A 25,037-nucleotide genomic window follows, 5' to 3' on the forward strand; every position below is an offset into this window, starting at 1 on the left:
GGAGGGGCAGAGAGAGAGAGAGAGTGAATGAGAGAGAGGGAGAAAGAGGACCTGAAGCAGGTTCTGCGCTGACAGAGGGGGGGCTTGAACTCAAGAGCTGAGAGGTCACGAGCCACAAGTTCGCAAGGCACGAGACCACAACCTGAGCCAAAGTCAGACGCTTACACTTGACCGAGCCACCAAGGCACCCCAAAACAGTGGTTACTTCTGACCAGGGTAGACACTGGTGGGTTTGGAGGCTGTGGCCAAAGGAAGACATATACATATATTTGTCTACATGGGAGGAGAGTATTCCCCAACCGCTTTGTTTGGGTGGAGGCCCACTCCATGTGGTCTGATTTACAAGTCACAGCATAAATGGGCTGACGTAAAATTTATCAACAAGGAATATGTTGCCTCCAGAACCCCCAACATACGCAAAGATTTGAGACTCGTATGTCCTCAACAAACGTGTCCGACAAATGTCCTCACGGTAGGATGTCAGACATGCGAGGTCATACCTGTGCTCCCGGTAAGTGAAGACCCTGCCTGCCTGCAAAGATGACATGTGATAGCAGAAGGGTTTGGGTGCCCTGTGCATAACAAGGTAAAACATGTCCCCTTCAAGGTCAAGGGAAAGGTGGCTGAGAGGACATTGAAACCGGCGCTGAACAGAACCTATCAGCCAAATCTAGAAGAAAGAGCAAAATATTTACCGTCTTTAAATTTGTTGGGATCCCAGGTGTTTTAAGGGTAGCAGGGTTTCTACGGATAGAAATATAACTGAAAACAGTGGCTACTTATGGGGCACCTGGCTGGCTCGGTCGGTTGAGCGTCCCACTTCGGCTCGGGTCACGATCTCGCTCGCGGTCCTTGAGTTCGAGCCCGGCGACGGGGCCCTGTGCTGACGGCTCAGAGCCTGGAGCCTGTTTCGGGTTGTGTGTCTCCCTCTCTCTGACCCTCCCCCGTTCATGCTCAGTCTCTCTCTGTCTCAAAAACCAATAAACGTAAAAAAAAAAGAAAAAGAAAAAAAAAAAGAAATTAAAAAAAATGAAATAAAACCTGAAAACGTCTGAATTCCAAAACGCATCTGGCCCCTAGGGTTTTGGAAAAAGGACCGTGGGCCTGCTGTACTTTTCACATCCACGTTGAAGCAAATAGACACACACGGCAGGTAGGAGCGTAATGATATTTGTACGTGGATCTATACTTGGATTGATTACGAGGGCATCTGCCTACACTTGAGACACAGAAACAGAATGATAAAGGCCAGACATCGCCAGTCCGACAAGACTGCGTGGTGTGCGTACTGACTCTGGGACCCTATCTCATACACCCGTGTCCAATCTCAGGGGCAGGGGGCTGCCGTGGACACACTGGGAACCACGACCACAGACATCATTTCCTCTTAGAATACCATGCTGCCTTCACGTGTAAAACCAACGCCATAAGGCCACACGTGACCACATCTGTTTAGGGTTCATTCTGGTTCAGTGAACCGTGGGCTTTCTTCACGCACCTATAAACAACCCTGCTTGATTTCACAGGAGGTAAAGTGGATGACCAGGCCACGGAAGCTCGGATTCAGAAGTCGCGGGGAGAACACATTCCTTTCCTCCTCTGCTCTATGCAGAGGCTGGACGGGATCCACCCAGACCGAAGCGAACCAAGCACAGCCACCTCCCCTGGAAAAGGCGGAGGAAGTCAGGGTGTAGAATAGGTGAGGGGTGGAGAATGTTACCGCTGAGAGAGCGAGGACACGGTGTGCGGTTTGCGACGCCGAATACAGAAAGGGCCGTCTCGCGGAAGAGAGACGCAGGCGTCGTGGCACCGGAGGACTCCCCTGGGACTCACGGGCAGAGATGCCTTTGACTCGCGTTGCCCCTAACGCAACGGGCTACCTCGCGAGGCAGAGACTCCGCTGCTCCTGGAGAAGGTCCTTGAGAGATCCGTGAGCAGGGAGGGGTCCGCAAGGAACGTACCACAGCAGGACAAGCCAGGTAGGGACCCGGGCACACTGGACGGTCGATGCCCCACCCGGACGGGACAGCACCTACGCGGCTGCAGCTACAGCTACGACGACGTGTCCTTGCGCGAGGGCGCGATGCCAGGCTTCGCTAGGTCTTGCAACATTGGAGAAGCAGCAGGAAGCCCAGGTTTCCACGTGAAAACCCCCGAGTGTTCAGTACGGGCCAACGATGGTCAGAAATGCTTCCACACGTAAGAAAGAGACCAAACGGAACGCACCTTCACCCTGCAGGCAAACGTCACGGACCTTTGGTTGTCACGATTCACGTGTCCAGAATCTCAAAGGACTCCACCAGGCTTTCCCAACCAACCTCACCACTCTTGACATTTGGGACCAGAGAATTCTGTGCGGCGAGGCTGTCCTGGGCGGTGTAGGCTGGTCAGCAGCATCCCCGGCCTGTGTCGCCAGATGCCAGGAGCACCCCACGCCCGAGCCAAGTCACGACAAAACACAAAAACGTTTGTCTCCGGCCATTGCCAAATGTCCCCCCGGGGGCCATCCCTGGCAGGAGCCCCTGGACGAGAGCAACATCCAACCCCTAGCTTCCAGGATTTTGTGGAAGCGTCGTCACACAGCATTCTAACACGGGGTCTCTGAAACAAAGAGTTGCCTGCGTGAAGGAAGGACTCCTATCTGCTTTGGAAGCAGAACCCCGGTTTCTGATGAACGGCAGCGCTCTTCTTAACTAGCCCGATGACCTCTCTGAGGCCTCGCTTCCTCATCATGAAACCAGGAATAAAGCACATCACCTCTGGGAGTTGCTGTGGAGAAGGCCGTGAGAGACTTGACTCAAAAGCATCTAGCCCAGCAAGTCAGCAAGCACCAAAGACATTTCATCCACACGAACCCTTCCCTGGCGGGCAGCCGGCCCAGTGTCTACAGTCGGAAACACACGGGGTCCGGAGTCACACCCTGGCCCCAAGTCCTGCCTCGGCCACTCGCTGGCCGGGCAGACAACGGCAGGTCATTTTTCTTCTCTCTAAACCAGAAATGATAACAAGCGCCAGCAGGTGAGACCAGGCCAGGTGGTTCGGTACAGCGCTTGGTAAACCAAACCAGGAGACAAGTAGTGATGATTGCTACTCTCGGATCTCTGAAACGTTTCTGTAAAGGAAAGGACGAGCTCGTCGACAAACCCAAGAACTCGGAAGGTAGTCATCGGAGGGTGGGGTGCAGGAGGAAAAGGAGAAAAAAGTCACCACAGGAATCTCCACCTCCCCAACCTTTTACACAAGCAACTGCCCGCTGGGGACCCACAGACCAACTGTGGCCACAGATGTATTTTGTTTAGTCCCGCTCAGGGTCCTGGTGGTTGTTTTCAATTGGCATTAAATGCCACCTAATCTTCATGAAAATCCAGAAGGAGTTGGGCCTTTCTCAACAACTCCAAAGGTCGGGCCCGACGGCGGGCCCAGATTCTCACGCGGCCCTTTGGTAAGACAGGCACCGTCGGGTCCCCCACGGCCCTCACCTGGTCTAGGTCGCTCTTATTTTATTTATTCTTATTAGCCCGGCCCCCTGAGGCTTGGAGTGTGCAACCCTGACTTACGTAAAAGCTACTATCTAGGAGAACATTCAGGCCTCCAGGGAGAGCTTCGATCTCGGCAGAATCCCACATCCAAAGAGACACTCCCTTCCAGAGCCTCACCCGCGTACTCGACTCTGCTATGAGGCCCCCAGATTCCTGTCCTCCCGGACTCATCGACCTCACGACCAAACGCTCAGGTTCCTCACCTCGGTGCACCCCTTCCTCCACACCCTCCACGCCAACGGCCATCCGCAGCTACTGGATTCTCTGCTTCCCGGATTTCCAAGAAGCTCTTTCTTTCCTTTTAGCAGGACTAGAAAAGACCACACTTCCTGCCTCCTGCTGGGTTACCTTGCGGGGGGGAGGGGGCTCGGCACTCTCCCATTCTAGGCCCCTGTGGCTGGGGTGGGGCTGACTCCATTTCCATGCCCAGGGAAAGGCCACTGACCCCATCAGATACCTTCACAGTCAATCCTGGGGCTCTGGCCACAGTGAAAGGTATTCTTTGTCCCTCTGGGACTTGAACTGAAGATGTTGGAAGCCGGGGGGTGGAGGGGTGGGGTGGGGGGCGATTCCTCCTTGTGACACAGCTTACCTAAAGAGTGGAACCCCTGCATCCAGCCCTGGCTGCAACTATATTGCTTTTGGACTCTTTTCCTCACATAGGAGCCAATCAAATTCGCAGCTTGGCTCATAACAATTCCAGTCGGTTTGGTTTTGTGTGTTTTTTTCTTTTTTCGTCATCGAGACAGAGAGCGGGGAAGGGGCAGAGACAGAAAATCCCAAGCAGGCTCCGCACCACTGGCACAGAGCTTGACGTGGGCGGGGCTTCATCCCAGGAACTGTGAGATCATGACCTGAGCTGAAATCAAGAGCAGGATATTCAGCCAACTGAGCCACCCAGGCGCCCCTCGAGGTGGGTTTACTGACAATCAAAAGAGACCTACGGGGCACCTGGGTGGCTCACTGGGTTAGGTGTCTGACTTCGGCTCAGGTCAGGATCTCTCGGTTCGTGGGTTTGAGGCCCGCGTCAGGCTCTGTGTTGACATATCGGAGCCTGGAGCCTGCTTCGGATTCTGTGTTTCCCTCTCTCTCTGCCTCTCCCCCGCTCATGTTCTGTCTACCCTTTCTCTCAAAAATAAATATTAAAAAAAAAAAAAAAAAAAAAAGGGGACCTACTCAATACAGCAGAAGTTTGAAAGAGTGTTGAAAGATGGAGGGGAAAGGCTCTGGTCAAATTTTCTCCCGTTTCTTTTTTTTGTTTTGTTGTGTTGTGTTACCTCTCTCCTTCCAGTAAGAGTAGAGTTTCCCTTAGTGTGTTCGCCATCCCTCTGTAAGGAGGACTTACCTCACGGTGTATAATCATTTTTGCTTGCCTACCTCTTCCACAAGTCTGTGGAGCCCCTTCAGGGCAGAAGCTGCGTTTGTATTCACTTGGATTCTTTTCTACTTTCCACAACGGCACATAATTTGGGCTCGATAAGGGTCTCTTGAACGCATGAATCAACCATCGTAATTCTCTTCTTTGGGATACCCCACTCAAGAGACCACTGCATCGTCCTCGCGCCTGTGATACACAAACCATCTTCCGAAACAGACTCATGCACCCATTGTCCACAAACTGCATCATGAGAACTCACTTCTTCTACCCATTACGAATTCTCCCACATGTCCATCCCACAGAACCTCACGGTGGGGTGACTCACGAGGTCCTCATTGTTCGGAAGAGAATATTTCCTCGCAAGACACCATTCAGAACTCTGTGCATCCGTAACAGACACAATGGGCGAGCCACTCACACACAGAATATCACTCTTGGCTGCGGCGGGGGGCGGGGGGAAGGTAACTTCTCTGCTTTCTAGCTTTCCTCTGGACCCCAATACCCCCCAAATCCCAATCCCGATGCCTACGCCAATAACACACAATTACAATTCTAGGCTCTCTCTCACCTCCCTTTTTCCTCCCTAGTCCTTCGTCATTCTTGACGTGGAAAAAATACAAACTTATCGAGGGAGTCAGCAGCAGTAAAGCCAAAGCTTCCCCAGGAAACAGTTTTGGCTTTGGGAGCAGAAATGGCCACACCCCTAATAGCTCTGTAACAGCTGCTGCTTCCACTGGCATCTAGCAAGAAAGATTTTCAAACAGAGTCAAAGGTCAGGGCCAGAATTACACTGCTAGCACGAATCACCATTTACTCTATCCAGCTTTCATTTTCCCATTCTTGGGCTCACACCACCGGAGCGATCTGGTACGATCTAGATGTGTGCTAGACTGACAAATGTTTCTGGAGAATCGACCTTATGACAGGAGCCACAGCAGAGCTGGCCAATGAAACAGAAAGACGGCAAGGACTCTCAAGGCGTTCAGTCTAATGGAGAATACCAACAAGTAAACAGGCCTTGCATTATAGAAAAACAGGTGCTATGCGGACGTACGTAAGTGGCCAGGACAGGGACTCCCAATCCACGTTGGAGCATCACAGAAGGTCTTTTAGAGGCAGTGACCTTTGCCTGGACACCGAAAGAATGAGTAGGAGGCAGGTCTAGGGCAGGTGAGGTGAATGGAGCTTTGGAGACTTCCAGGTAGAGGCTAACAGGGAAGAAGGTTCGGCGGCCTCTGGCAACCGAAAGGAGGCACACATGGCTGTAATTCGGCAGCGTGAAGAGAGAAGCTGCCACAGAGGAAGCCGGAGCCAAAGAGACCCTGAGTGGCTCGATAGCTTGAAAAGTCTCAGAACTTTGTGCAAACAGAGCAAACACCCCTTTCCTCATGAGATGTACAAACTGACCAGAACGACAATGTGACACATGTCTCTTCAGCGTCACTAAATACTGATTTCACAATGCATGTTACTGAGAATGCTAAGGGGGTGGGGGTGGGGGGGGACGGAGAAAACTCCTAAGGAGTTATCTTGTAACTCATTCACAGATGCCTGGTTGAAGCTTTGGGCCACACGACTATTCCGTCTGCCTTCCTCTTGGCACTCATTATTTCTATCATTTTCCTACAAATGACAGAAACGTAGGCACTGCTAGGCTCTAGGGACAGGGATCCACTCTGGAAACAGGATAAGTGCACACGGAGATAATAGGGTGGGGGTAGCAACGAAATTGAACAAAACTAAGCAGAACCTTGGCGGGGGGGGGGTGGAACGAAAGTGTAAAAGGCAAATACAGAAAGCTCCAGGGGAAGTAAAAGTATTTTCAGACACACACAGAAAAGAAGCGTCCCCACGTGCTGTGGCCAAACCAAACGCCCCCTTTTACTCAACTCTTGAAAACAAAGACGAAGAAAAAGCGATGTAAAAGTCACACTTTCATACCCCTTCTCAGAATAAACAGTCAGCGGGGACAGGACAGCTCACTGCCCTGAAAGACCTTGAAAGATTTACCCCAGAGAACACAGCACACGATGATCAACCTCCAGAGGCTCTCAAAACCACTACAAAGTCCGGTCTCTTCTGTCATTTCATAATCGATCGTTTCCTGTCAAGCATTAAAGCGATACCAGAGAAACCTGGAGAAGGATTTGCTCCCCAATCCAAAGTGAGAAAAGCTGTTTTGAGAGCCCCTCCTCTTTTTGTTTTTCCATTTGCCCAAGGCCTTTCCACAATTCTTTCCTCCCGGTTCCAAATGTCTACAGGTCAAGAACTTGAGCAACCACAGGGGCCACGGTTGGGAGACGGCACACCCTCCAAAGTGCCTCCAAGGGAGTCCTGAGTCTCACTAAGCGGCTCCGATGGGCTCTGATCGCCCCTTACTTATTGACTGCCCTCAGGCACTTGGAGGTGGACGGTCGGTGGGCAGCGGCCGGGCGACCCGGAAAGGCTGAGAATGCCGCCCCCCAGAGCACCGCGCCCGCCCGGCCTCGGGCACACCGGTTAGCCGAGTTTTCGCCCAAGGCAAAGCCCCGGGAGACGGGGGGAGGCCCGGGGAAAGCTTGGGTCCAGACCCCAGAGGACGATGCTCAGCGGGGCCGGGACAATGGGCGGCGGGGACCCGCGCGTGGGGCGTCCCGGGAGGCCGGCCCGCCCCACCGTTCCCGGGGGCTCAGGCGGCGGCCCTGAGCTGGGCGACAGGCCGCTGCGTGGCGCAGCCCTCGTCCCTGGCCCGCAGCGGACCCGGCGGGCGGCCGGGCCTGAGCGCGGGGCCCCGCGGGGCAGCGGGCCCGCCTCGGCCCCAGCCACGACCCCGACCCCCGTTCCCCGGCCCGCGCGCTCCCGGCAGGCCCGGCACGGCTCACTCACCTGCCCACGGTCTGCTTGGCGAGCTGCTTCACGCGGTTCAAGGGCAGCGGCAGCGGCGGCCCGCGGGGCTCGGGTCTTGCGCGGCTACTTCGCTTCCGGGCCGAGGCGGCAGCGGCGGCAGCGGCGGCGGCCGCGGCTTGCTGCTACGCCTGCGGCTGCTGCTGCGGCGGCGGCTGTGCCGGCTGCGGCTGCTACTGCGGCGGCTGCGGCGGCTGAGCGGCTGCGGCTGCTACTGCGGCGGCTGCTACTGCGGCCACGCCGGCTGCGGCTGCCACTGCGGCGGCTGCGGCGGCTGCGCCGGCTGCGGCTGCTACTGCGGCGGCTGCGGCGGCTGAGCGGCGGCGGCGGCCGCGCCTGCTGCGGCTGCTACTGCGCCGGCTGCGGCTGCTACTGCGGCGGCTGCGGCTGCTGAGCGGCGGCGGCGGCCGCGCCGGCTGCGTGTCGTACTGCGGCGGCTGCGGCGGCTGTTTCGGCGGCGGGTGCGGCGGCGGCGGCTGCCTCGGCGGCTGAGCGGCGTCTGAGGCGGCGGTGTCTGCGGCGGCGGCGGCGGCGTCTGCTCCCGGGCCGGAGCCCCGCCCTCACCGCGCGTCACTTCCAGCGGCTCAGCCCGCCGGGGGGTGGGGAGGGGGGGCCGCGCGGGGCCGGGCTGGTAGAGGAGCGCCTGGCTCGGGCGCGGCGCGCGGCCTGGCTCCCCGCCGCCCGAGACCCCTCCGCCCCCCTCCACGCCCGCTCCGCCGAGCTCGCGGAGCCCCGCGTCCCGGCGCCACCGCGGATCCCGACTCCCGGCCCCGGCTAGGCCGCGCACCGGTGGGAGGGGGCGGCGGTTCGTGATCTCGCGGTTCCTGACTTGTAGCTGCGCGCTGGGCTCTGTGCTGCCGGCTCGGAGCTTGGAGCCTGCTTCGGATTCTGTGTCCCCCTCTCTCTCCGCCCCACCCCTGCTTGTGCTCTCTGTCTTTCAAAAATGAATAAACATAAAAAAACATTTAGGGGCGCCTGGGTGGCTCCGTCGGTTGAGCGTCCAACTTCGGCTCAGGTCATGATCTGGCAGTTTGTGAGTTTGAGCCCCGCGTCCGGTTCCGTGCAGACAGCTGGAAGCCTGGAGCCTGCTTCAGATCCTGTGTCTCCCTCTCTCTCTCTGCCCCTTCCCCGCCCATGCTCTGTCTCTGTCTCGCAAAAATGAATACACGTTAAAAAAAAATTTTTTTTTAATTAAAAAAAAAACTGGCTACTTCTCTTGTTTGCAACAATTTTTTGATGTTTATTTTTCTTGTTTGAGAGTGAAAATGGGGGAGGGGCAGAGAGAGAGAGAGAGTGAATGAGAGAGAGGGAGAAAGAGGACCTGAAGCAGGTTCTGCGCTGACAGAGGGGGGGCTTGAACTCAAGAGCTGAGAGGTCACGAGCCACAAGATCGCAAGGCACGAGACCACAACCTGAGCCAAAGTCAGACGCTTACACTTGACCGAGCCACCAAGGCACCCCAAAACAGTGGTTACTTCTGACCAGGGTAGACACTGGTGGGTTTGGAGGCTGTGGCCAAAGGAAGACATATACATATATTTGTCTACATGGGAGGAGAGTATTCCCCAACCGCTTTGTTTGGGTGGAGGCCCACTCCATGTGGTCTGATTTACAAGTCACAGCATAAATGGGCTGACGTAAAATTTATCAACAAGGAATATGTTGCCTCCAGAACCCCCAACATACGCAAAGATTTGAGACTCGTATGTCCTCAACAAACGTGTCCGACAAATGTCCTCACGGTAGGATGTCAGACATGCGAGGTCATACCTGTGCTCCCGGTAAGTGAAGACCCTGCCTGCCTGCAAAGATGACATGTGATAGCAGAAGGGTTTGGGTGCCCTGTGCATAACAAGGTAAAACATGTCCCCTTCAAGGTCAAGGGAAAGGTGGCTGAGAGGACATTGAAACCGGCGCTGAACAGAACCTATCAGCCAAATCTAGAAGAAAGAGCAAAATATTTACCGTCTTTAAATTTGTTGGGATCCCAGGTGTTTTAAGGGTAGCAGGGTTTCTACGGATAGAAATATAACTGAAAACAGTGGCTACTTATGGGGCACCTGGCTGGCTCGGTCGGTTGAGCGTCCCACTTCGGCTCGGGTCACGATCTCGCTCGCGGTCCTTGAGTTCGAGCCCGGCGACGGGCCCTGTGCTGACGGCTCAGAGCCTGGAGCCTGTTTCGGGTTGTGTGTCTCCCTCTCTCTGACCCTCCCCCGTTCATGCTCAGTCTCTCTCTGTCTCAAAAACCAATAAACGTAAAAAAAAAAGAAAAAGAAAAAAAAAAAGAAATTAAAAAAAAATGAAATAAAACCTGAAAACGTCTGAATTCCAAAACGCATCTGGCCCCTAGGGTTTTGGAAAAAGGACCGTGGGCCTGCTGTACTTTTCACATCCACGTTGAAGCAAATAGACACACACGGCAGGTAGGAGCGTAATGATATTTGTACGTGGATCTATACTTGGATTGATTACGAGGGCATCTGCCTACACTTGAGACACAGAAACAGAATGATAAAGGCCAGACATCGCCAGTCCGACAAGACTGCGTGGTGTGCGTACTGACTCTGGGACCCTATCCCATACACCCGTGTCCAATCTCAGGGGCAGGGGGCTGCCGTGGACACACTGGGAACCACGACCACAGACATCATTTCCTCTTAGAATACCATGCTGCCTTCACGTGTAAAACCAACGCCATAAGGCCACACGTGACCACATCTGTTTAGGGTTCATTCTGGTTCAGTGAACCGTGGGCTTTCTTCACGCACCTATAAACAACCCTGCTTGATTTCACAGGAGGTAAAGTGGATGACCAGGCCACGGAAGCTCGGATTCAGAAGTCGCGGGGAGAACACATTCCTTTCCTCCTCTGCTCTATGCAGAGGCTGGACGGGATCCACCCAGACCGAAGCGAACCAAGCACAGCCACCTCCCCTGGAAAAGGCGGAGGAAGTCAGGGTGTAGAATAGGTGAGGGGTGGAGAATGTTACCGCTGAGAGAGCGAGGACACGGTGTGCGGTTTGCGACGCCGAATACAGAAAGGGCCGTCTCGCGGTAGAGAGACGCAGGCGTCGTGGCACCGGAGGACTCCCCTGGGACTCACGGGCAGAGATGCCTTTGACTCGCGTTGCCCCTAACGCAACGGGCTACCTCGCGAGGCAGAGACTCCGCTGCTCCTGGAGAAGGTCCTTGAGAGATCCGTGAGCAGGGAGGGGTCCGCAAGGAACGTACCACAGCAGGACAAGCCAGGTAGGGACCCGGGCACACTGGACGGTCGATGCCCCACCCGGACGGGACAGCACCTACGCGGCTGCAGCTACAGCTACGACGACGTGTCCTTGCGCGAGGGCGCGATGCCAGGCTTCGCTAGGTCTTGCAACATTGGAGAAGCAGCAGGAAGCCCAGGTTTCCACGTGAAAACCCCCGAGTGTTCAGTACGGGCCAACGATGGTCAGAAATGCTTCCACACGTAAGAAACAGACCAAACGGAACGCACCTTCACCCTGCAGGCAAACGTCACGGACCTTTGGTTGTCACGATTCACGTGTCCAGAATCTCACAGGACTCCACCAGGCTTTCCCAACCAACCTCACCACTCTTGACATTTGGGACCAGAGAATTCTGTGCGGCGAGGCTGTCCTGGGCGGTGTAGGCTGGTCAGCAGCATCCCCGGCCTGTGTCGCCAGATGCCAGGAGCACCCCACGCCCGAGCCAAGTCACGACAAAACACAAAAACGTTTGTCTCCGGCCATTGCCAAATGTCCCCCCGGGGGCCATCCCTGGCAGGAGCCCCCGGACGAGAGCAACATCCAACCCCTAGCTTCCAGGATTTTGTGGAAGCGTCGTCACACAGCATTCTAACACGGGGTCTCTGAAACAAAGAGTTGCCTGCGTGAAGGAAGGACTCCTATCTGCTTTGGAAGCAGAACCCCGGTTTCTGATGAACGGCAGCGCTCTTCTTAACTAGCCCGATGACCTCTCTGAGGCCTCGCTTCCTCATCATGAAACCAGGAATAAAGCACATCACCTCTGGGAGTTGCTGTGGAGAAGGCCGTGAGAGACTTGACTCAAAAGCATCTAGCCCAGCAAGTCAGCAAGCACCAAAGACATTTCATCCACACGAACCCTTCCCTGGCGGGCAGCCGGCCCAGTGTCTACAGTCGGAAACACACGGGGTCCGGAGTCACACCCTGGCCCCAAGTCCTGCCTCGGCCACTCGCTGGCCGGGCAGACAACGGCAGGTCATTTTTCTTCTCTCTAAACCAGAAATGATAACAAGCGCCAGCAGGTGAGACCAGGCCAGGTGGTTCGGTACAGCGCTTGGTAAACCAAACCAGGAGACAAGTAGTGATGATTGCTACTCTCGGATCTCTGAAACGTTTCTGTAAAGGAAAGGACGAGCTCGTCGACAAACCCAAGAACTCGGAAGGTAGTCATCGGAGGGTGGGGTGCAGGAGGAAAAGGAGAAAAAAGTCACCACAGGAATCTCCACCTCCCCAACCTTTTACACAAGCAACTGCCCGCTGGGGACCCACAGACCAACTGTGGCCACAGATGTATTTTGTTTAGTCCCGCTCAGGGTCCTGGTGGTTGTTTTCAATTGGCATTAAATGCCACCTAATCTTCATGAAAATCCAGAAGGAGTTGGGCCTTTCTCAACAACTCCAAAGGTCGGGCCCGACGGCGGGCCCAGATTCTCACGCGGCCCTTTGGTGAGACAGGCACCGTCGGGTCCCCCACGGCCCTCACCTGGTCTAGGTCGCTCTTATTTTCTTTATTCATTCTTATTAGCCCGGCCCCCTGAGGCTTGGAGTGTGCAACCCTGACTTACGTAAAGGCTACTATCTAGGAGAACATTCAGGCCTCCAGGGAGAGCTTCGATCTCGGCAGAATCCCACATCCAAAGAGACACTCCCTTCCAGAGCCTCACCCGCGTACTCGACTCTGCTATGAGGCCCCCAGATTCCTGTCCTCCCGGACTCATCGACCTCACGACCAAACGCTCAGGTTCCTCACCTCGGTGCACCCCTTCCTCCACACCCTCCACGCCAACGGCCATCCGCAGCTACTGGATTCTCTGCTTCCCGGATTTCCAAGAAGCTCTTTCTTTCCTTTTAGCAGGACTAGAAAAGACCACACTTCCTGCCTCCTGCTGGGTTACCTTGCGGGGGGGAGGGGGCTCGGCACTCTCCCATTCTAGGCCCCTGTGGCTGGGGTGGGGCTGACTCCATTTCCATGCCCAGGGAAAGGCCACTGACCCCATCAGATACCTTCACAGTCAATCCTGGGGCTCTGGCCACAGTGAAAGGTATTCTTTGTCCCTCTGGGACTTGAACTGAAGATGTTGGAAGCCGGGGGGTGGAGGGGTGGGGTGGGGGGCGATTCCTCCTTGTGACACAGCTTACCTAAAGAGTGGAACCCCTGCATCCAGCCCTGGCTGCAACTATATTGCTTTTGGACTCTTTTCCTCACATAGGAGCCAATCAAATTCGCAGCTTGGCTCATAACAATTCCAGTCGGTTTGGTTTTGTGTGTTTTTTTCTTTTTTCGTCATCGAGACAGAGAGCGGGGAAGGGGCAGAGACAGAAAATCCCAAGCAGGCTCCGCACCACTGGCACAGAGCTTGACGTGGGCGGGGCTTCATCCCAGGAACTGTGAGATCATGACCTGAGCTGAAATCAAGAGCAGGATATTCAGCCAACTGAGCCACCCAGGCGCCCCTCGAGGTGGGTTTACTGACAATCAAAAGAGACCTACGGGGCACCTGGGTGGCTCACTGGGTTAGGTGTCTGACTTCGGCTCAGGTCAGGATCTCTCGGTTCGTGGGTTTGAGGCCCGCGTCAGGCTCTGTGCTGACATATCGGAGCCTGGAGCCTGCTTCGGATTCTGTGTTTCCCTCTCTCTCTGCCTCTCCCCCGCTCATGTTCTGTCTACCCTTTCTCTCAAAAATAAATATTAAAAAAAAAAAAAAAAAAAAAAAGGGGACCTACTCAATACAGCAGAAGTTTGAAAGAGTGTTGAAAGATGGAGGGGAAAGGCTCTGGTCAAATTTTCTCCCGTTTCTTTTTTTTGTTTTGTTGTGTTGTGTTACCTCTCTCCTTCCAGTAAGAGTAGAGTTTCCCTTAGTGTGTTCGCCATCCCTCTGTAAGGAGGACTTACCTCACGGTGTATAATCATTTTTGCTTGCCTACCTCTTCCACAAGTCTGTGGAGCCCCTTCAGGGCAGAAGCTGCGTTTGTATTCACTTGGATTCTTTTCTACTTTCCACAACGGCACATAATTTGGGCTCGATAAGGGTCTCTTGAACGCATGAATCAACCATCGTAATTCTCTTCTTTGGGATACCCCACTCAAGAGACCACTGCATCGTCCTCGCGCCTGTGATACACAAACCATCTTACGAAACAGACTCATGCACCCATTGTCCACAAACTGCATCATGAGAACTCACTTCTTCTACCCATTACGAATTCTCCCACATGTCCATCCCACAGAACCTCACGGTGGGGTGACTCACGAGGTCCTCATTGTTCGGAAGAGAATATTTCCTCGCAAGACACCATTCAGAACTCTGTGCATCCGTAACAGACACAATGGGCGAGCCACTCACACACAGAATATCACTCTTGGCTGCGGCGGGGGGGGGGGGAAGGTAACTTCTAGCTTTCTAGCTTTCCTCTGGACCCCAATACCCCCCAAATCCCAATCCCGATGCCTACGCCAATAACACACAATTACAATCCTAGGCTCTCTCTCACCTCCCTTTTTCCTCCCTAGTCCTTCGTCATTCTTGACATGGAAAAAATACAAACTTATCGAGGGAGTCAGCAGCAGTAAAGCCAAAGCTTCCCCAGGAAACAGTTTTGGCTTTGGGAGCAGAAATGGCCACACCCCTAATAGCTCTGTAACAGCTGCTGCTTCCACTGGCATCTAGCAAGAAAGATTTTCAAACAGAGTCAAAGGTCAGGGCCAGAATTACACTGCTAGCACGAATCACCATTTACTCTATCCAGCTTTCATTTTCCCATTCTTGGGCTCACACCACCGGAGCGATCTGGTACGATCTAGATGTGTGCTAGACTGACAAATGTTTCTGGAGAATCGACCTTATGACAGGAGCCACAGCAGAGCTGGCCAATGAAACAGAAAGACGGCAAGGACTCTCAAGGCGTTCAGTCTAATGGAGAATACCAACAAGTAAACAGGCCTTGCATTATAGAAAAACAGGTGCTATGCGGACGTACGTAAGTGGCCAGGACAGGGACTCCCAATCCACGTTGGAGCATCACAGAAGGTCTTTTAGAGGCAGTGACCTTTGCCTGGACACCGAAAGAATGAGTAGGAGGCAGGTCTAGGGCAGGTGAGGTGAATGGAGCTTTGGAGACTTCCAGGTAGAGGCTAACAGGGAAGAAGGTTCGGCGGCCTCTGGCAACCGAAAGGAGGCACACATGGCTGTAATTCGGCAGCGTGAAGAGAGAAGCTGCCACAGAGGAAGCCGGAGCCAAAGAGACCCTGAGTGGCTCGATAGCTTGAAAAGTCTCAGAACTTTGTGCAAACAGAGCAAACACCCCTTTCCTCATGAGATGTACAAACTGACCAGAACGACAATGTGACACATGTCTCTTCAGCGTCACTAAATACTGATTTCACAATGCATGTTACTGAGAATGCTAAGGGGGTGGGGGTGGGGGGGGACGGAGAAAACTCCTAAGGAGTTATCTTGTAACTCATTCACAGATGCCTGGTTGAAGCTTTGGGCCACACGACTATTCCGTCTGCCTTCCTCTTGGCACTCATTATTTCTATCATTTTCCTACAAATAACAGAAACGTAGGCACTGCTAGGCTCTAGGGACAGGGATCCACTCTGGAAACAGGATAAGTGCACACGGAGATAATAGGGTGGGGGTAGCAACGAAATTGAACAAAACTAAGCAGAACCTTGGCGGGGGGGGGGGGTGGAACGAAAGTGTAAAAGGCAAATACAGAAAGCTCCAGGGGAAGTAAAAGTATTTTCAGACACACACAGAAAAGAAGCGTCCCCACGTGCTGTGGCCAAACCAAACGCCCCCTTTTACTCAACTCTTGAAAACAAAGACGAAGAAAAAGCGATGTAAAAGTCACACTTTCATACCCCTTCTCAGAATAAACAGTCAGCGGGGACAGGACAGCTCACTGCCCTGAAAGACCTTGAAAGATTTACCCCAGAGAACACAGCACACGATGATCAACCTCCAGAGGCTCTCAAAACCACTACAAAGTCCGGTCTCTTCTGTCATTTCATAATCGATCGTTTCCTGTCAAGCATTAAAGCGATACCAGAGAAACCTGGAGAAGGATTTGCTCCCCAATCCAAAGTGAGAAAAGCTGTTTTGAGAGCCCCTCCTCTTTTTGTTTTTCCATTTGCCCAAGGCCTTTCCACAATTCTTTCCTCCCGGTTCCAAATGTCTACAGGTCAAGAACTTGAGCAACCACAGGGGCCACGGTTGGGAGACGGCACACCCTCCAAAGTGCCTCCAAGGGAGTCCTGAGTCTCACTAAGCGGCTCCGATGGGCTCTGATCGCCCCTTACTTATTGACTGCCCTCAGGCACTTGGAGGTGGACGGTCGGTGGGCAGCGGCCGGGCGACCCGGAAAGGCTGAGAATGCCGCCCCCCAGAGCACCGCGCCCGCCCGGCCTCGGGCACACCGGTTAGCCGAGTTTTCGCCCAAGGCAAAGCCCCGGGAGACGGGGGGAGGCCCGGGGAAAGCTTGGGTCCAGACCCCAGAGGACGATGCTCAGCGGGGCCGGGACAATGGGCGGCAGGGACCCGCGCGTGGGGCGTCCCGGGAGGCCGGCCCGCCCCACCGTTCCCGGGGGCTCAGGCGGCGGCCCTGAGCTGGGCGACAGGCCGCTGCGTGGCGCAGCCCTCGTCCCTGGCCCGCAGCGGACCCGGCGGGCGGCCGGGCCTGAGCGCGGGGCCCCGCGGGGCAGCGGGCCCGCCTCGGCCCCAGCCACGACCCCGACCCCCGTTCCCCGGCCCGCGCGCTCCCGGCAGGCCCGGCACGGCTCACTCACCTGCCCACGGTCTGCTTGGCGAGCTGCTTCACGCGGTTCAAGGGCAGCGGCAGCGGCGGCCCGCGGGGCTCGGGCCTTGCGCGGCTACTTCGCTTCCGGGCCGAGGCGGCAGCGGCGGCAGCGGCGGCGGCCGCGGCTTGCTGCTACGCCTGCGGCTGCTGCTGCGGCGGCGGCTGTGCCGGCTGCGGCTGCTACTGCGGCGGCTGCGGCGGCTGAGCGGCTGCGGCTGCTACTGCGGCGGCTGCTACTGCGGCGGCTGAGCGGCAGCGGCGGCGGCGGCCACGCCGGCTGCGGCTGCCACTGCGGCGGCTGCGGCGGCTGCGCCGGCTGCGGCTGCTACTGCGGCGGCTGCGGCGGCTGAGCGGCGGCGGCCGCGCCTGTTGCGGCTGCTACTGCGGCGGCTGCGGCTGCTGCGGCTGCTGCGCCGGCTGCGGCTGCTACTGCGGCGGCTGCGGCGGCTGAGAGGCGGCGGCGGCGGCGGCCGCGCCTGCTGCGGCTGCTACTGCGCCGGCTGCGGCTGCTACTGCGGCGGCTGCGGCGGCTGAGCGGCGGCGGCGGCCGCGCCGGCTGCGGGTCGTACTGCGGCGGCTGCGGCGGCTGTTTCGGCGGCGGGTGCGGCGGCGGCGGCTGCTTCGGCGGCTGAGCGGCGTCTGAGGCGGCGGTGTCTGCGGCGGCGGCGTCTGCTCCCGGGCCGGAGCCCCGCCCTCACCGCGCGTCACTTCCAGCGGCTCAGCCCGCCGGGGGGGGGGGGGGGCCGCGCGGGGCCGGGCTGGTAGAGGAGCGCCTGGCTCGGGCGCGGCGCGCGGCCTGGCTCCCCGCCGCCCGAGACCCCTCCGCCCCCCTCCACGCCCGCTCCGCCGAGCTCGCGGAGCCCCGCGTCCCGGCGCCACCGCGGATCCCGACTCCCGGCCCCGGCTAGGCCGCGCACCGGTGGGAGGGGGCGGCGGTTCGTGATCTCGCGGTTCCTGACTTGTAGCTGCGCGCTGGGCTCTGTGCTGCCGGCTCGGAGCTTGGAGCCTGCTTCGGATTCTGTGTCCCCCTCTCTCTCCGCCCCACCCCTGCTTGTGCTCTCTGTCTTTCAAAAATGAATAAACATAAAAAAACATTTAGGGGCGCCTGGGTGGCTCCGTCGGTTGAGCGTCCAACTTCGGCTCAGGTCATGATCTGGCAGTTTGTGAGTTTGAGCCCCGCGTCCGGTTCCGTGCAGACAGCTGGAAGCCTGGAGCCTGCTTCAGATCCTGTGTCTCCCTCTCTCTCTCTGCCCCTTCCCCGCCCATGCTCTGTCTCTGTCTCGCAAAAATGAATACACGTTAAAAAAAAATTTTTTTTTAATTAAAAAAAAACTGGCTACTTCTCTTGTTTGCAACAATTTTTTGATGTTTATTTTTCTTGTTTGAGAGTGAAAATGGGGGAGGGGCAGAGAGAGAGAGAGAGTGAATGAGAGAGAGGGAGAAAGAGGACCTGAAGCAGGTTCTGCGCTGACAGAGGGGGGGCTTGAACTCAAGAGCTGAGAGGTCACGAGCCACAAGTTCGCAAGGCACGAGACCACAACCTGAGCCAAAGTCAGACGCTTACACTTGACCGAGCCACCAAGGCACCCCAAAACAGTGGTTACTTCTGACCAGGGTAGACACTGGTGGGTTTGGAGGCTGTGGCCAAAGGAAGACATATACATATATTTGTCTACATGGGAGGAGAGTATTCCCCAACCGCTTTGTTTGGGTGGAGGCCCACTCCATGTGGTCTGATTTACAAGTCACAGCATAAATGGGCTGACGTAAAATTTATCAACAAGGAATATGTTGCCTCCAGAACCCCCAACATACGCAAAGATTTGAGACTCGTATGTCCTCAACAAACGTGTCCGACAAATGTCCTCACGGTAGGATGTCAGACATGCGAGGTCATACCTGTGCTCCCGGTAAGTGAAGACCCTGCCTGCCTGCAAAGATGACATGTGATAGCAGAAGGGTTTGGGTGCCCTGTGCATAACAAGGTAAAACATGTCCCCTTCAAGGTCAAGGGAAAGGTGGCTGAGAGGACATTGAAACCGGCGCTGAACAGAACCTATCAGCCAAATCTAGAAGAAAGAGCAAAATATTTACCGTCTTTAAATTTGTTGGGATCCCAGGTGTTTTAAGGGTAGCAGGGTTTCTACGGATAGAAATATAACTGAAAACAGTGGCTACTTATGGGGCACCTGGCTGGCTCGGTCGGTTGAGCGTCCCACTTCGGCTCGGGTCACGATCTCGCTCGCGGTCCTTGAGTTCGAGCCCGGCGACGGGGCCCTGTGCTGACGGCTCAGAGCCTGGAGCCTGTTTCGGGTTGTGTGTCTCCCTCTCTCTGACCCTCCCCCGTTCATGCTCAGTCTCTCTCTGTCTCAAAAACCAATAAACGTAAAAAAAAAAGAAAAAGAAAAAAAAAAAGAAATTAAAAAAAATGAAATAAAACCTGAAAACGTCTGAATTCCAAAACGCATCTGGCCCCTAGGGTTTTGGAAAAAGGACCGTGGGCCTGCTGTACTTTTCACATCCACGTTGAAGCAAATAGACACACACGGCAGGTAGGAGCGTAATGATATTTGTACGTGGATCTATACTTGGATTGATTACGAGGGCATCTGCCTACACTTGAGACACAGAAACAGAATGATAAAGGCCAGACATCGCCAGTCCGACAAGACTGCGTGGTGTGCGTACTGACTCTGGGACCCTATCCCATACACCCGTGTCCAATCTCAGGGGCAGGGGGCTGCCGTGGACACACTGGGAACCACGACCACAGACATCATTTCCTCTTAGAATACCATGCTGCCTTCACGTGTAAAACCAACGCCATAAGGCCACACGTGACCACATCTGTTTAGGGTTCATTCTGGTTCAGTGAACCGTGGGCTTTCTTCACGCACCTATAAACAACCCTGCTTGATTTCACAGGAGGTAAAGTGGATGACCAGGCCACGGAAGCTCGGATTCAGAAGTCGCGGGGAGAACACATTCCTTTCCTCCTCTGCTCTATGCAGAGGCTGGACGGGATCCACCCAGACCGAAGCGAACCAAGCACAGCCACCTCCCCTGGAAAAGGCGGAGGAAGTCAGGGTGTAGAATAGGTGAGGGGTGGAGAATGTTACCGCTGAGAGAGCGAGGACACGGTGTGCGGTTTGCGACGCCGAATACAGAAAGGGCCGTCTCGCGGAAGAGAGACGCAGGCGTCGTGGCACCGGAGGACTCCCCTGGGACTCACGGGCAGAGATGCCTTTGACTCGCGTTGCCCCTAACGCAACGGGCTACCTCGCGAGGCAGAGACTCCGCTGCTCCTGGAGAAGGTCCTTGAGAGATCCGTGAGCAGGGAGGGGTCCGCAAGGAACGTACCACAGCAGGACAAGCCAGGTAGGGACCCGGGCACACTGGACGGTCGATGCCCCACCCGGACGGGACAGCACCTACGCGGCTGCAGCTACAGCTACGACGACGTGTCCTTGCGCGAGGGCGCGATGCCAGGCTTCGCTAGGTCTTGCAACATTGGAGAAGCAGCAGGAAGCCCAGGTTTCCACGTGAAAACCCCCGAGTGTTCAGTACGGGCCAACGATGGTCAGAAATGCTTCCACACGTAAGAAAGAGACCAAACGGAACGCACCTTCACCCTGCAGGCAAACGTCACGGACCTTTGGTTGTCACGATTCACGTGTCCAGAATCTCAAAGGACTCCACCAGGCTTTCCCAACCAACCTCACCACTCTTGACATTTGGGACCAGAGAATTCTGTGCGGCGAGGCTGTCCTGGGCGGTGTAGGCTGGTCAGCAGCATCCCCGGCCTGTGTCGCCAGATGCCAGGAGCACCCCACGCCCGAGCCAAGTCACGACAAAACACAAAAACGTTTGTCTCCGGCCATTGCCAAATGTCCCCCCGGGGGCCATCCCTGGCAGGAGCCCCTGGACGAGAGCAACATCCAACCCCTAGCTTCCAGGATTTTGTGGAAGCGTCGTCACACAGCATTCTAACACGGGGTCTCTGAAACAAAGAGTTGCCTGCGTGAAGGAAGGACTCCTATCTGCTTTGGAAGCAGAACCCCGGTTTCTGATGAACGGCAGCGCTCTTCTTAACTAGCCCGATGACCTCTCTGAGGCCTCGCTTCCTCATCATGAAACCAGGAATAAAGCACATCACCTCTGGGAGTTGCTGTGGAGAAGGCCGTGAGAGACTTGACTCAAAAGCATCTAGCCCAGCAAGTCAGCAAGCACCAAAGACATTTCATCCACACGAACCCTTCCCTGGCGGGCAGCCGGCCCAGTGTCTACAGTCGGAAACACACGGGGTCCGGAGTCACACCCTGGCCCCAAGTCCTGCCTCGGCCACTCGCTGGCCGGGCAGACAACGGCAGGTCATTTTTCTTCTCTCTAAACCAGAAATGATAACAAGCGCCAGCAGGTGAGACCAGGCCAGGTGGTTCGGTACAGCGCTTGGTAAACCAAACCAGGAGACAAGTAGTGATGATTGCTACTCTCGGATCTCTGAAACGTTTCTGTAAAGGAAAGGACGAGCTCGTCGACAAACCCAAGAACTCGGAAGGTAGTCATCGGAGGGTGGGGTGCAGGAGGAAAAGGAGAAAAAAGTCACCACAGGAATCTCCACCTCCCCAACCTTTTACACAAGCAACTGCCCGCTGGGGACCCACAGACCAACTGTGGCCACAGATGTATTTTGTTTAGTCCCGCTCAGGGTCCTGGTGGTTGTTTTCAATTGGCATTAAATGCCACCTAATCTTCATGAAAATCCAGAAGGAGTTGGGCCTTTCTCAACAACTCCAAAGGTCGGGCCCGACGGCGGGCCCAGATTCTCACGCGGCCCTTTGGTAAGACAGGCACCGTCGGGTCCCCCACGGCCCTCACCTGGTCTAGGTCGCTCTTATTTTATTTATTCTTATTAGCCCGGCCCCCTGAGGCTTGGAGTGTGCAACCCTGACTTACGTAAAAGCTACTATCTAGGAGAACATTCAGGCCTCCAGGGAGAGCTTCGATCTCGGCAGAATCCCACATCCAAAGAGACACTCCCTTCCAGAGCCTCACCCGCGTACTCGACTCTGCTATGAGGCCCCCAGATTCCTGTCCTCCCGGACTCATCGACCTCACGACCAAACGCTCAGGTTCCTCACCTCGGTGCACCCCTTCCTCCACACCCTCCACGCCAACGGCCATCCGCAGCTACTGGATTCTCTGCTTCCCGGATTTCCAAGAAGCTCTTTCTTTCCTTTTAGCAGGACTAGAAAAGACCACACTTCCTGCCTCCTGCTGGGTTACCTTGCGGGGGGGAGGGGGCTCGGCACTCTCCCATTCTAGGCCCCTGTGGCTGGGGTGGGGCTGACTCCATTTCCATGCCCAGGGAAAGGCCACTGACCCCATCAGATACCTTCACAGTCAATCCTGGGGCTCTGGCCACAGTGAAAGGTATTCTTTGTCCCTCTGGGACTTGAACTGAAGATGTTGGAAGCCGGGGGGTGGAGGGGTGGGGTGGGGGGCGATTCCTCCTTGTGACACAGCTTACCTAAAGAGTGGAACCCCTGCATCCAGCCCTGGCTGCAACTATATTGCTTTTGGACTCTTTTCCTCACATAGGAGCCAATCAAATTCGCAGCTTGGCTCATAACAATTCCAGTCGGTTTGGTTTTGTGTGTTTTTTTCTTTTTTCGTCATCGAGACAGAGAGCGGGGAAGGGGCAGAGACAGAAAATCCCAAGCAGGCTCCGCACCACTGGCACAGAGCTTGACGTGGGCGGGGCTTCATCCCAGGAACTGTGAGATCATGACCTGAGCTGAAATCAAGAGCAGGATATTCAGCCAACTGAGCCACCCAGGCGCCCCTCGAGGTGGGTTTACTGACAATCAAAAGAGACCTACGGGGCACCTGGGTGGCTCACTGGGTTAGGTGTCTGACTTCGGCTCAGGTCAGGATCTCTCGGTTCGTGGGTTTGAGGCCCGCGTCAGGCTCTGTGTTGACATATCGGAGCCTGGAGCCTGCTTCGGATTCTGTGTTTCCCTCTCTCTCTGCCTCTCCCCCGCTCATGTTCTGTCTACCCTTTCTCTCAAAAATAAATATTAAAAAAAAAAAAAAAAAAAAAAAAGGGGACCTACTCAATACAGCAGAAGTTTGAAAGAGTGTTGAAAGATGGAGGGGAAAGGCTCTGGTCAAATTTTCTCCCGTTTCTTTTTTTTGTTTTGTTGTGTTGTGTTACCTCTCTCCTTCCAGTAAGAGTAGAGTTTCCCTTAGTGTGTTCGCCATCCCTCTGTAAGGAGGACTTACCTCACGGTGTATAATCATTTTTGCTTGCCTACCTCTTCCACAAGTCTGTGGAGCCCCTTCAGGGCAGAAGCTGCGTTTGTATTCACTTGGATTCTTTTCTACTTTCCACAACGGCACATAATTTGGGCTCGATAAGGGTCTCTTGAACGCATGAATCAACCATCGTAATTCTCTTCTTTGGGATACCCCACTCAAGAGACCACTGCATCGTCCTCGCGCCTGTGATACACAAACCATCTTCCGAAACAGACTCATGCACCCATTGTCCACAAACTGCATCATGAGAACTCACTTCTTCTACCCATTACGAATTCTCCCACATGTCCATCCCACAGAACCTCACGGTGGGGTGACTCACGAGGTCCTCATTGTTCGGAAGAGAATATTTCCTCGCAAGACACCATTCAGAACTCTGTGCATCCGTAACAGACACAATGGGCGAGCCACTCACACACAGAATATCACTCTTGGCTGCGGCGGGGGGCGGGGGGAAGATAACTTCTCTGCTTTCTAGCTTTCCTCTGGACCCCAATACCCCCCAAATCCCAATCCCGATGCCTACGCCAATAACACACAATTACAATTCTAGGCTCTCTCTCACCTCCCTTTTTCCTCCCTAGTCCTTCGTCATTCTTGACGTGGAAAAAATACAAACTTATCGAGGGAGTCAGCAGCAGTAAAGCCAAAGCTTCCCCAGGAAACAGTTTTGGCTTTGGGAGCAGAAATGGCCACACCCCTAATAGCTCTGTAACAGCTGCTGCTTCCACTGGCATCTAGCAAGAAAGATTTTCAAACAGAGTCAAAGGTCAGGGCCAGAATTACACTGCTAGCACGAATCACCATTTACTCTATCCAGCTTTCATTTTCCCATTCTTGGGCTCACACCACCGGAGCGATCTGGTACGATCTAGATGTGTGCTAGACTGACAAATGTTTCTGGAGAATCGACCTTATGACAGGAGCCACAGCAGAGCTGGCCAATGAAACAGAAAGACGGCAAGGACTCTCAAGGCGTTCAGTCTAATGGAGAATACCAACAAGTAAACAGGCCTTGCATTATAGAAAAACAGGTGCTATGCGGACGTACGTAAGTGGCCAGGACAGGGACTCCCAATCCACGTTGGAGCATCACAGAAGGTCTTTTAGAGGCAGTGACCTTTGCCTGGACACCGAAAGAATGAGTAGGAGGCAGGTCTAGGGCAGGTGAGGTGAATGGAGCTTTGGAGACTTCCAGGTAGAGGCTAACAGGGAAGAAGGTTCGGCGGCCTCTGGCAACCGAAAGGAGGCACACATGGCTGTAATTCGGCAGCGTGAAGAGAGAAGCTGCCACAGAGGAAGCCGGAGCCAAAGAGACCCTGAGTGGCTCGATAGCTTGAAAAGTCTCAGAACTTTGTGCAAACAGAGCAAACACCCCTTTCCTCATGAGATGTACAAACTGACCAGAACGACAATGTGACACATGTCTCTTCAGCGTCACTAAATACTGATTTCACAATGCATGTTACTGAGAATGCTAAGGGGGTGGGGGTGGGGGGGGACGGAGAAAACTCCTAAGGAGTTATCTTGTAACTCATTCACAGATGCCTGGTTGAAGCTTTGGGCCACACGACTATTCCGTCTGCCTTCCTCTTGGCACTCATTATTTCTATCATTTTCCTACAAATGACAGAAACGTAGGCACTGCTAGGCTCTAGGGACAGGGATCCACTCTGGAAACAGGATAAGTGCACACGGAGATAATAGGGTGGGGGTAGCAACGAAATTGAACAAAACTAAACAGAACCTTGGCGGGGGGGGGGTGGAACGAAAGTGTAAAAGGCAAATACAGAAAGCTCCAGGGGAAGTAAAAGTATTTTCAGACACACACAGAAAAGAAGCGTCCCC

The sequence above is a fragment of the Neofelis nebulosa genome, chromosome 18, assembly GCF_028018385.1.
Source record: "Neofelis nebulosa isolate mNeoNeb1 chromosome 18, mNeoNeb1.pri, whole genome shotgun sequence".
In the NCBI taxonomy this organism is placed as follows: Eukaryota; Metazoa; Chordata; class Mammalia; order Carnivora; family Felidae; genus Neofelis; species Neofelis nebulosa.